Below are 13,976 nucleotides of genomic sequence, written 5' to 3' on the forward strand. Positions count from 1 at the left end.
TAAAATTCCCTGTTTATCTTGAATTTCTCATATTGGATTATTTGCATTATGTTATGTTATATTTTTTCATAAATTCTTAATTTAATAATACGTATATTTTTACGGAATAGATTTAATTCACATTTAACTTATTTGTAAATCGAAAAAATACTTTTTTAATTTTAAATTATATAACATCCATTTTAAATTTCTAATATTATATTTAACACTATAAATATATTATAATAAAGTTTTATATCAATGAATACCTATATTAATACGAGTATCGACTATGAACGACCTTTTTAAAAAACGACCAAGTCACAAAATATTCAAAGTAGAGATACTGCGTTGAATGTGTTATCTATGAATAGATTCATCATGTGTGAACATTTAAAAAAATAAAAGCATTTTATTTTAAGATTATGGAACTAAATAATAATTAATAAAATTAGTTTATTGCAGTTATATATTATTTATTTTTTTCTATTTTAAGCTTGTTATTGAGGCTGACCAGTGGCGCCTCGAGTGCTTTGAAAGTGAGAAGGTGATATGAAATTGCTTTTTTATGGAAGTATCGAATGCATAGAATATTAAAAATAGTTATTTAATTAAATTCATTTAAAACATATAAATTACTATATATATTTTATATTACCAACACTTTTTTACAAAAAAGTAAAAATACAAACTAAATTATTTCAATATATAAATAACCTAACCTAATCAATATAAATCAAATACCAAATTGAAATAACGAGTTACGACCGCACAAAAAAGTAATAAACACACGCATGTTTGGATTTGGAATCTCGTGCACATCGGGCGATTAAAATCATCGCCCCAGCGGCAGAAATATTATTGTATTCCCTCCCTTTTTAGTTTTTTTATTCTGACCATAATCATGACGAGTGACTTTGAACATCGCCTAAGCATCGCATGCGCTGCTCAGCGCTCACGGGTCCGGCAATTTGTATTGCCTATTGGTTATCGATTCTCAGAAGCTACAGTGTTGAATGATTTATTTTTAAACTCTCGTTATCTGAAAATGTTTTCATAATATTTATTACTGTAAATATAGGAAACATAATTTTTATTTTTGGCACTACAATATAAATTTGAAATTGAGGCCGTGTGGCGTGGTGGTTGGCTTCGGATGTGTTCCAAGGTCAAGCATCAGCCGGCGTCGCTAGCTCTCGGATGGGTAACTATCCGAATTTTAAGTGACGAATCCATGGAATACACTTATATACCCACGCGTTACAACCTTACTAACCAAACCTTACACAAAATACCTACTGTTCCTATGCACAGCTAATGGCTTTAGTTGCCCGGCTTAAATAAGATCTATAAAAAAAACAATTTTAAATTTGGTATTAAACTTAGAAATTAGAAATTAATGATAATTTTAGAAGGAGGGGGGCGATCGCCCCATTGTCCCTATTTACGAGCCGCCGCTAAGACTAACTGTGTATTTGAGAATAAATATAAATCCAGTATGAATCAATTGTAATTCAGTTGCACATTTACACTATGGAGTATCAAGTATTGTAGAAACGATTAAGTCCAGAATCTCTACATGCACTTCGTCAGGTCAAAACGTATTTTTTTTCTTTTCAAATTGTTTATCTCGCTGAATTCTTTTCATTATTAAACATCTCAGTTTATCCACAATACATTAGTAGTTGTATAAAAAAAATGTTTTTTTTTTCTTCGAATTACCTTTTATTGGGGAGTTTCCCGAGTCCGTCCCGAAATGATGTTTTTTTTAACACATTCGAGACGAAACACAATAATAGAAAAATACGTTGAGGACGAATAACGCGCTGAGCGCGTTACAGTATTTTATTCATTGAAGACGGATCACGCGTTAAGCGCGTGATGATTTTTAGACATCGATATTAAATTCAATTTTTATTCTACACTTTTCGTATTTTCATCAATCGATAGAATCGATAGTGTTAAAATTATCAACATCGAAAATTAAAATGTATAAATAGTTGGCTCCACGTGGAGCATTGTTTCTAATTTATTTTTAACTGATGACAACAATTGCATTTTGTCTACAAAAATAATTTCTATTGACTTATAATTTTGTTTCAAATATATTGGATATTTCTCGTGAATTTTATCTAATTATATATTTTTAAGTATATATCTACTAAGTATATTTTTAAATACACATATAACATTGAATTAGTTTAAACATAAACATAATATATCAATATATGAATAAACGAGTATGAATGAAACCGAACGCTAAAATTAATGTTTATAAAATAATAACGATACACGGTGTGTATAATAAATATTGACATATTTTTATCAAAAAGATTTTAAACTCAATGAATTGCATTAAATATTTATAGAAAGAAGACTATTTACGATTTTAATTCTGAAATTCATCATTTATACTAAAGAATAACCATATAATAACGAATTATTATTTATATTTCTTATTTCCATTGTGTTGATCAATGTTTTGAAACATATCATACTTTTGTATGATAAGTATTAAAGTATTGGTTGTAATTATTATATTTCATTTTTATTTGTAAAATATTAATTTTTTTTTAGTTATTTTAGCACTTTTATTATGCTGGTCAACTTTTTTTTTTTTGTTAGAAACAGTACATTTTAATAAAATAATTATATGAATAGAATAATTTACTATTATTTGTTGAGTATTTAAAAATATTTAATAATAACTGCTTAGTAAATAGGTTTTTTGTTTTTCAAAATTGGTTAAGTATCGACGAAGTAATAAATATTTGAAATAAGTTAAAAACGCTCCGTCCACTATAACTAACGTCCGCCGAAATCCGTCGTCCATAACAGTAATATTGACATCACGCGTTATGCGCGTGATCCGTCTCGAATGTGTTAATGTTCCGAGTGCGTCTCAAGAAAAAAAGTTCATATTTTTGATATAGCCTTAATGCGTCCCAGTTCATTTAGAGTTACCCAGGATGCACCACGAGAAGTTGAACTGGCTTACGCCCCAAAAATATTTTTGATTCTTATTTATAATTTTATATTTTATTTTAGTTTACACCTTTGAATTAGGACAATTGTACTAATTATTTTTAAAAGCTTTTTTTTATTTAAAACAAATAAAATTTGTTTATTTATTTTCATAAATCATTATATAAGTTAACATGCAATTTTCCCATCGTTTTCAGTGTTCCACAACCATAGCTTTAAAAATAAAATAGATATTATAGTTGTATATTTGAACCAACATATTCGATCTTCGTCAAATCACTCAAACTTGTATCTTGAAAGGTTTATTTGATAATTTTATCTTAAATAGGACTTATAGCTGTGAACCGAGGACGCATTCGGGTTATCAATATAATTTGTCCTTATGATTGCGGACGAACTCAAGCTATTTAATATATTTTTTTGATAAGATTGTGGACGCACTTGGGATATCCCCTTTTATTGACATATGTCATTTTTCAAATAGGTGGTTCATAAAGACTATATATAAAATCAGTACCTTGTACCTATACATATCTTATTAAGTATTAGAATATTAGATGATACTTGAATGTTTAATAAAATGTTTGGCCTCTGTGATCGGTATTATATAAGGATTTGCATTAATAATTTTTGAGCTGCAGTCTACTGAAAATTATAAACAAAAATTAATTATCTGTAAAACATATTTATTTTTGTTTTTGATTTGTGGATCTACCAAATGCAATATAACATTATTATTTATGTACAATGTATAAAACAGTTTATTTAAAATAATATTTATAACTTGGTTTCTTTATTGTACAACTAAGTACATAATAGTAGGTATTTAATATTGATTTATGATATAATTTATAATTTTTTAACCCGTTATAAATTATCTGTTTAGTGTTTACACATATTACGTTAAATAAAAACATAACAACTTTGTTCTATAAAATACAGTGAAAACTCTGAATGAAATGGAAAATTATCCAATACAAAATTTTTCTATGATCCCGGCATGTTTCTATAGTCTCATATAGACGTTGAACCTCAATCAAACGGAATTTTCCTATGTGGAAACGGAATGGTTTTATAGGTCCAATAAAAGTAAAAACCTTGTACGTAAAGCCGGAAATAATACACGCATCAAGTTATGTTGATATGAATATGTAGGTCATCATACAATTATAATTAAAATAAAACTGCACTACATATTATATTAGTTAGGTAATTTATATTTTTTGGTTATCGTATCTGCGATAAAAACTTATCCCATTTGTATAATGTATAGCTGTGAAAGAGTTATACACCAATAGTCTTACACAATAGTTTGCTTAGTACACACTAAGTGTTGTCCATTCAAATTCATAATATAATATTGAAAAAATAGTAATAATAGTGACAAAACAAAAGCACTACATAATTTTTGGAAAAACTAAATGTTTAAATTTAATTCTCAACTTTCATAATTATGTAACATGACGTATAAATTGTTAATAATTTTCCAAGAAAATAAGTTTATAATTAGTCTCTAACTTAAAAAATAAAAATTGTAAATGTTTGTAAACTAATTTTTAATGCGAAAACTGATACGAATATATATTCCGGAATTTTTGATTGGTCCCATGTTATTCCGCATTAGGCAGTTTTTACTGTATTATATTTTGTATATTTTAGCTTTACTCCTCGTTAATGTGTAAACAATTGCCTGTTTAAGTTTAAATAAATACTATTAATAATAAACATATGTGATGTGTGTACTCAGATAACAATTATTGTTAAATACTATTAAAATAGCTGCTAAGTATACAACCACTGAATTGTGACAGTATGATATATTGATGTTGCAAAACTGTATTAAAAATTTATATCTTAAACCTTGTTGCATATTATAGTTTTTGACCTCATAGAGTAATTATTATATAGGCTAAAAATGCATGTATATATGTATGTACAATTATATATATATATATATATATATATATTAATATTTCTAATTAACTTTTATATTAATAATACAATAAGATTAAAAAATATTTTTTTTAAATAAATCACATATATATATAACATAATAATTATTAAAATATTATTTTATGTAACAATAAGGGTTTTTTTACTTACTTCATTCTCCAACCTCAGGGGTGAAAGATACTAAGTGATCCTTTTGAAAGAATTATAATTGAGATAAATAGTTGTGAATTGGTTTTTAGGATTTAAAAAATTAATATATTTTTTTAATGAATTATATAAGCTTTTTTTGCAAGCTCTTCAATTTTTTTATCAATTAATTTAAAAGAAAAATATTTCTAATTAATTAATTAAAAAATTTAATTATCTTCTAAATTTTAAAAATCAATTTGAAATTTATTCGTAAAATATGTATATAATTTTTTTAATCAATTGGACAATGTCGGTGTGCTAACTATACAGAAACACATTTATTTTATTTTCAAAATAAAACCTATTCAATGATGGTATTTTCACTTTTTGGAACATAGATATAAAATATTTCTTTCATTCATAGGATAATATATTTGATTATACAATTGATATCATACTTATGGTAGAGTGAGCTTAATCGAGTACGTTTTTCATTATTTTTTTTATGGCGTTTTAATGGATTCATTTTCCCAGTATTTTATCAATAAAAAAACTACGATCACATTATGGCGTTTTAAATAAACTATTTATGTACACTATGATCGATAATTTATATTTTTTTTGTAGGTCATTAATGATTAAATGACTAATAAGTAAAATATATCCATCATACTACATTAGAAATGATTTGGAGCACATTTTTTGTACTGTTTGTACACTATATCTTCAGGGCTGGCGCGAGGGTAAGGCGACTCAGGCCGTCGCCGAAATTGTTTTTTTTTTTTACAATTTTGCACACTTTTATTAGTAATATATATTTTTTTAAATATAAAATACCTAAAAATTTGTACTAAAATATTGATAATTATTATCATGGTTATTTCGTTTAACCATATATTAAAATAATATATGTGTATTTAAACTATAGTTTAGTCTACTAGTGTGTAGAATGTTGATCGTATATATTATGTTGCTCTATAAATATAAAAATTCTTGAATATTTGTTATTATTTAATCAGAATCACGTCGAGCCGTTGTGACTCGTGATTACGTCGCCTTCGTCCGTCACTTATCAGCTTATTCTGTGTAATTTTTATACACGCTACTTTTATTATATTACCAGAGATTTTAAACATTTTTAAAATCTCTAAGTATTACATATTATTATTATATTACCGATCGACAATCGTACTATACAGGTCCGTGACGATACTTTTATTGTCATTTTGTTTTTGCTCTTTGAAACGAGTACGCCATCGCCATAACAGATTAATTGACAATTAGATTTCACTAGTTATTAGGTAAGTTGTAGCTAGTAAGAATTTTAACAGACATAATAAAGTAAAATAAGATATATTTTAATTTGTTATTTATTAACACGTTCACTGCTTCATCTGTCGAAATACTATATTTATTTTATGTTTAATATATATATGATATCTGATAAGAATTAATTAATAATATTATACAAATTATTACAATTAATTTAGGAAAAAGAAATTATCCGTAGCAGAAAACCTAAAAATAAGATTAAGAGGAAATTAGAATTTAAATAAGGTGCTAATGCTTTATCTAAGTTCTTACAAAAAAAATAAAGAATCAGTTTACGATAATAACTATTCTTCAGAAGAGTTGTTACTTTATACACGTTTTGGATAAAATATCACATCTTTATTATCTTCTATAAGTTCTGAAGAACATACAACTAAGCATTTAGAAAATATGGATATTTCTATTGAATTTTAAAGTACTGAATTGGTTACTAACACTGAACTATCTGAACCAAGTATTAACTCTGACCCTGCTACTTAGTCCTCATTTTTTACATAAAAACAAATTGACTATGTAGTAGTAACTGGTCCAGAAATCTTACAGAATTCTCCAGTATTTAACTAGATCATGAAAAAAGACATTTTTCTAAGATTAATTATTTTTATATCGACATCTTTCTAATGGAGAAAAATTAGTTAGGCGTTGGTTAATTTATATAAAATTAACGGGAAAAATATTTATTTTCTGTTGTAAATTGATTTTCAACAATTATACAGAGTTTTCCGAGAGAAAATCAAGAAAAGTATTGATTGATAACAAATTTAAATAAATATTTTATTTATGTTATGTCTTATTGTTCAGTATATTTCCATTTATTATTAACTTATAACCATTTCTGTATTATTATTTTTTATTATTAGTATATGATATTTTGTATTTATATTATGTGAATATTATACCTATTACATTATATTTAATCATTATATTATGTTATTTTTTTTAAAATTAAGACAATAACAAATATTGCACAAGTTAAACATAATATATCATTTTTCCGTATTTCTGCTCATGAACAATATTTTTTCCAAGTATTATGATATTATGGGTTGTATAAAAAAAGCGTCAAATGGTATTTTGGCCTGGAGCATCATTTAGCGTTGCGCCGGGCCTGTAAAATCTACTAAATATAAAACTTTATTTTATATTTATAATAATATTATAAAAAATGCCGATACGGAATATTTTCAGGGGATTATGTGTTAAGGCTTTAATTACTTTGTGGTCATAATATTATTATTGTGTTTAAAGTTGTATCGATGATTTGATGTGTAGGTATGAAGAATCAAATTTTTTTCAAAATAGTATGTATATTATAAACAAATTACTAAAGCCAATAAAAAAATTTGAGAAACTCAATATTTCACGTGTGGTAAAGTAAACATTTGCTCACAATTATTATCTTGAAATAATAATGCGACACGAGATAAATATTATAATATTATATATTGTTATGGTTTGCGATCAACTGATTAAAATATATCCTTTATACCTTACTAATGACTATTAGGGGAGATTTTTGAATACTACTGAGAACGTCATAATAAATAATAATACACTGTACGCTCTCTCCTCACTCTATCTGTCTTTCTCTCACTCTCTCTCTCTCTCTATATATATATATATATATTATATAATAGTTGCATACGTATATGCGTGTTGTGTTGGTGTTTATCCGTACTATTCGTATATTGCGTGGCAGTAATTTTACAGCAGTTATTGGGTAAAAAAAATTAAAATAAAATAAATATAATATATTATACCAAAAATTGGTTGCCCACACACACGTTCGCAATCCAACTTGATAGGTACTGCACATACAACGTGTTATTTATACGGTGTCATTCATTCATATTATCATATTCCAATGAAAATGTTTTCAATAAATATCCTTATTCAAAATTGTTATATTATACTTGTATGTGAATATATATGTGTATATTATAATAAATACATTTTTAGTTTATTACAACTTTTTTATAGCATGACATAATAAATGTATAATAGGTTTTAAATTGTTTTAATGATGTACCCTATTTACTTAAATAGTTTAAATTTCACCGTTAATTATTATTTTATCGATCAGAATACATTTTTTAAATGCTTATGTTTAAAACATATCGAATCATTTATGAAAGAAAAGTTTTTTTTTAATTTATAAAGGTTTTTAGCGATGTCATAGTACCATGGATTTGTGGTGTATAATTAACTCAACAAAATCTATAAATGCTAATACATGAAAACAATTAAAACGATTATTCAAAGCATTGAAGTCAGGTGTCTTATCTCGTATATGCAATTAAAATTTGGAAAAAAAACCCTAGAAAACAGTATTGATAGATTTGATTTAAAAAAATATATGCATAGTGTATGCGTATGACATGTACGTATTTCACGGAGCTTTGAGTCTGTGAATATATAATATTATTTGTTTCAATACACTTGACGGCTGCCGAAGAGATATCGGAAAAAATGTCGACGAGCCAATATTATTATTTTTATTGTAACGACGTCGCGTGAACAATCCCAACGGACGGCGACGGTGGCGGCTGTAGCTATGACTAACAATTTCCATATAATATACACATCTCCGTTGTGTTACACTATTAAATTATCGTTTGGCACGACCATTCTTATTGTACAATATGCGATGACGAAACGTAATAATTTAGTGACGCGCGCCCGAGCGCGACGCGACGGTTGGTTTAACTCGATAACCGAACGTCGTCCAAATGTATAGTAGTCGTGTGTATATTATAATATAGCGTATTATATTGTGCTTATATATTACAAGACTGCATAGTAGAATAATCGTTATCATCGCATTGTTATTCGCCCGTCGAAATGGAGTGTGTGTTTGACGACCTATATAGTCGGTTTTTAACGAAATTGGCTTGTAATCGAATTATGTATTTATGTTTTGTTTATGTACATTATACGCTAATATTAAGATATACTCCTATTTGTTTTTTTTTTTTTTTTTTTTTTACTGCGATGAAATAGTCAATAGGCTTGTCATCGTTGTTAGATGTTTTTTTTTTTTTTTTTTTTATAGTTATAGTGCAGTTCAATAAATAGTCGGGCTAAATAAAAATCCTATTTGGAGTGTAAAGAATCTATAAATCCTAACCAAAATTGTGTTATGTATATTTTAAGATTTTCGCTTATTACAGCGTATTTACACATTATTTGAATTTTTGGCGTTTTTTCTTCGACTATTCTACAAAATAAATCAATTGTTCATTAAATAAAATTTAAAAACTAATGTTATGTATGTTTGGGGCATACGGCGAATGATATTTTTGATTTTGAACGTACGACTAATTGTTTATTTTTATTTAATGAGTTAAACGCCAAAATTTGTGTTACACTAAACAAAACTCTTTATTAATTAAAATTATAAATTTAAATGTTTTTTTTTTTTTTTTTTTTAGTCACATTAATCGCACCTATCTGGTTTGATGATTGACACCGTATTAGTCGCAGTTGTCTGTAGACTAAATTGGATTACGGACTATTATACCGATACAGCCCAGAATGATCTGTTTGTGTTTTTATCTTTAATAAATTGCGACCAATCGCCAAGATCGAACAATGTCTTTATTTTAAAAACGTTTTCTAAACATTATTGTACGCTTTCTGAACTCTATAGGAATAGGATGATGTACAAATAGAATTTGCACTCCTCTCTACCGTTAATTTGATATTATTTTGTTTTAGTGTATTGTCGGTCATTTTTTAATTTTTTTATTTGTGTGTTTTATTTCTTTAAGACTATACGATAATTATACATGTCATATTATATTTATTCACAAAAAATGAAGTATACATTATCTAATATGCAAATATTATGATATTAGTATTATAATCGTAGTTAAATGATTTTGAAATACAAAATTTATATAATATTCACACTTTATATTATTTATATAATTCTATAAATTGGGTACTTCACATGTACCTATAAAAACAAAATTCAATTTTTATGGAGCTTCGGTAAATCAAAAAATAGTATACATTTTAATATTGATGATTATGGTGTAATAATTAATTGTAAATTATAATAACAATTTTCGAGTTATTTAATTTTTCGATAAGACGTGATAAACTAATTAAACAAAATATAGGTATTTTTTAAACTGTGTTTATTACATATTTTATAATATATCTTTATTTTATACTATAGCTACGTGAATAGTATTATATATTTATTTTATATTCTATATTTTTAGTTACAAGCCAAACATTGTAAAACTTATGTTTAAACAATTATTTTTGAAAATATTAATTAATCATATCTTATGTTGTTATATAGCTTTACGTTTACTATTAGTATCAGTATTTTTCGTGAAGAAAAAAATCATAGAATATAATATAGTGCTATACTAATATAATATAGCGTTTCTAAGCAACGAAGAAAGTCGGTTGCAAACACAAAGTAGCTTGGGGTATATTATGTTAGATTCTATCACAGAATTATTAAAGCTATATAAATGAAAATATTGTCTTTATTGATATGTAATTTAAATACATCGTTAACTGTAATGAAATTTACTTGGCCGAATTGAAAAAAAAAAAATTTAAAAATGATTATTAATTTTTCAGACGCACACATATGAGTTCAGTTTATATCATTTAAAATGATTCTTTGCAAACAATATTTTGATTTTTTTGTACAGATTTTTTAACTGTAGTATTTTCTCATCCCTTTATGGAAGTTAAAATGGTAGAACAAGGTCAATAATTTATGCGAACAAAACATTTTAGTATTTTACTTAAATTGAATTGTAATAATATTATTTGACTATATATTTTAAATAATCAATTGTATTATTATTTAGAATGTGCAGTTTTATTTATCTTAATTGCTAGTTATTAAACGCTATGTTAATGAGTTGTAAATATATACTATGAAATGCATTTGTATAGTATTATTTTTACCTATTCTCAATTTAAAGTACGTTTTTGAGGTTTTATAATTAAAAATCATTAATTTTATTGGTTTATATTATTCGTTAATAGATTTTATATTTTTATGTAATTTAAATTTTATATACGTTTATATATTGCCCTTTTACTCATTTAATACATTTTTATTGAATGATTAAAATAGTAATAATTTTAATTTATTTTTTAATATACAAAATGCTAAAACAAATGATGGAGTATTTGCATAATAAAATATTATATCAATTAAATTTTTTTTTTTTTAAATTTAAAAAAGAAATTAATTGAAGTTAGAGGCATAGATGGATAATAATTTGTATAAATAAAAACTTTTTAATTCATTCAAAGTAAATTATAATATGGACAGAGTAATGAAATAGTTTGATACACAATATACTTACAAATTACAATTTAATGCATTTTGAAAGTACTTGTCATTAATTAAGAAAATAATTTTGCTATTTGCTCGTAAAGAATAGATATATTATTAAAACTTGTTGAACTTGCAGTTATAAAATATTGACACAACATTGAAGATTTACTTAAACATTATGAGAATACGAATAGTATACTACAATATGTATTAATAATGATGTGTCAAAAATAAACATTTTGTTTGTTTTTTCTGTTTATTTTTTTTAATCTTGTATACAAATATTCAATAGACTTTTAAGTTTTAAAATATTATTGTTGAATATTGGTAAATTAAAACCACATTATTTAAAAAATTTAATATCCATTATTCCGGCTGTTATACTTCATAAATTATTCATTATATAATATTTTTAGGTAAGTATTCTGTAGTACAGAAATTATATTAATGATAGGTACACTGCACACAGACTTTTAAGTGCCAAATATCAAAAAATACATCAAGGATCTATCGGTAAGCTTCTTAAGTCAATTATAAAAAACAAGTGGTCTACGATATTTTAGGCTGAATACCCATCCAAACAGCCACAAACTCCAACGTGGTCGTCCTAACGACGTCTTAAATCACTAATAACTAATTATTGTTGTATATGTACCTATATTTAATGTATAATTGTCAAATTGTTTCTTAATGTAAAAATTGTTATTATTCTGTACATTTTAAATCCAGTATTACTTATACCATGTGACCTGATTTAAAATTTTTTTAAAATTGTTTCTATACACTTAAGTTTATATGATGTATGTCAGAAAAACTTAAAAAAAGAAAAAAAAGAAAGAATAATAAATTACATATATTAGAGTATGGTATGATTTAAAATTATGTTATTTGTATTGAATTTTGAATTGATCATCAGTTACAGTTTTTCTAAATAATTTTGTAATTATATAAAAGCGACTATTAAGTGGGACCAAGCATCGACACATATGACATTGGTTTTCTATCACTTCCTAAATTTTTTAAATGGGTTCAAGATGTTTAAGTTGCTTATACAGGGCCCCATACTTTATAATAATTTTATAAACAATAACAATAATAAAAAAAAAAATTTAATGATTGACGTCCTCGAAAATACTGTTTTCTGTAACGTTTAAATTAGCTGCGTTTTCAAGTTTTCAAGCCACTCACTGATCAGCAGCAATGCACGTTTTTTTTATCAGTAATGTCTTTTTATAAACTCGTTTTTGGAGTAAATATAAAATATTACCACACTATCACGCCTAAAAAATAAAATAATAAATAATTAATATAATATAATATGCGTCAAAGGCGACGGTAAGCTATACTGTAAATTATTTGTCTCCGCATTAGTTTTACACGAAATAGACGAAATCGGTAGACAATAATATTATACTTGGCTGTTGTAATCAGAATTGTATTTATTTGGAACTATATTTTATAACATATAGAAAATCTGAAAATGTCTAGTTATCTATTCCCAGGACTATTGTTTGTAGATTGTTTTCTGAAAAATTTGATATTTTAGATTTCAATACTTACTCGTATCCTAAAAATATTTATTTTTTTTTACATGGATTATAAAATGCAGAATTCGAAATGTATGAATATCTATTTTTATTAAAACGTACTTGGTTTCTGTTAAAAACTGTAATGGTATGGTAGGATATCATTATTATCTCACGATTTGCTTGCCAGCTATGTCTATATATCATAATATAATATTTCGCAAGTATGATTCCACGAAAAATCATTTAAAAAAAATATTTTTTTGCATCTGGCGTAAAAACAATATTATAATAATAACAACCATAATAATTTAATATAATATAATGTATTAAGGCTTTCGAAACGTGGTTTATTTTGATATAATATCCCTTCCAGCTCCTCCGCGACACGATCGCGCAGTACATTACGAACCACTTCGGAACAAGGTCTGCTTATTTCTTCAGTGGGTGAAATACGACCAGACGCGGTGACGTTGTAAATATATAACAGTTATATTGTACAGATAATAACGTACAACGTTTACTATATATTGCATAATATAGGTATACTTAAAAGTTTGGTGGCTAATCGAATTTTCAGTTAAAAAGTTTTGTACATTTTCAACGACCCCGCAAACCTCCCCGCGAGAGTGTCTCGCGGGAGTCTATAGGTATATTTTATAACCTTATATGTAATATATTATGTATACCTAAACTCGACCACAAACGTGTTATTATAATTATCAATAGTGCATCATGGGCTTACATATATAGCA

The 13,976-nt window shown here is 25.6% G+C and overlaps 1 long non-coding RNA gene across 1 annotated transcript; it reads right to left on the minus strand.

Moving 5' to 3' along the window:
* Positions 1-12,586: 12,586 nt before the first annotated feature.
* LOC112604372 lies at positions 12,587-13,437 on the minus strand. Its single transcript, XR_003115222.1, has 3 exons — positions 13,345-13,437; positions 13,042-13,220; positions 12,587-12,975 (listed from the first exon to the last, which is right to left on the minus strand). It is a non-coding gene; the product is annotated as an uncharacterized LOC112604372 (long non-coding RNA).
* Between the last annotated feature and the right edge of the window lie 539 nt (positions 13,438-13,976).

Source organism: Melanaphis sacchari, unplaced genomic scaffold (genome assembly GCF_002803265.2).
Source record: "Melanaphis sacchari strain LSU unplaced genomic scaffold, SCAv2.0 Contig11_pilon_pilon, whole genome shotgun sequence".
Classification (NCBI taxonomy): Eukaryota; Metazoa; Arthropoda; class Insecta; order Hemiptera; family Aphididae; genus Melanaphis; species Melanaphis sacchari.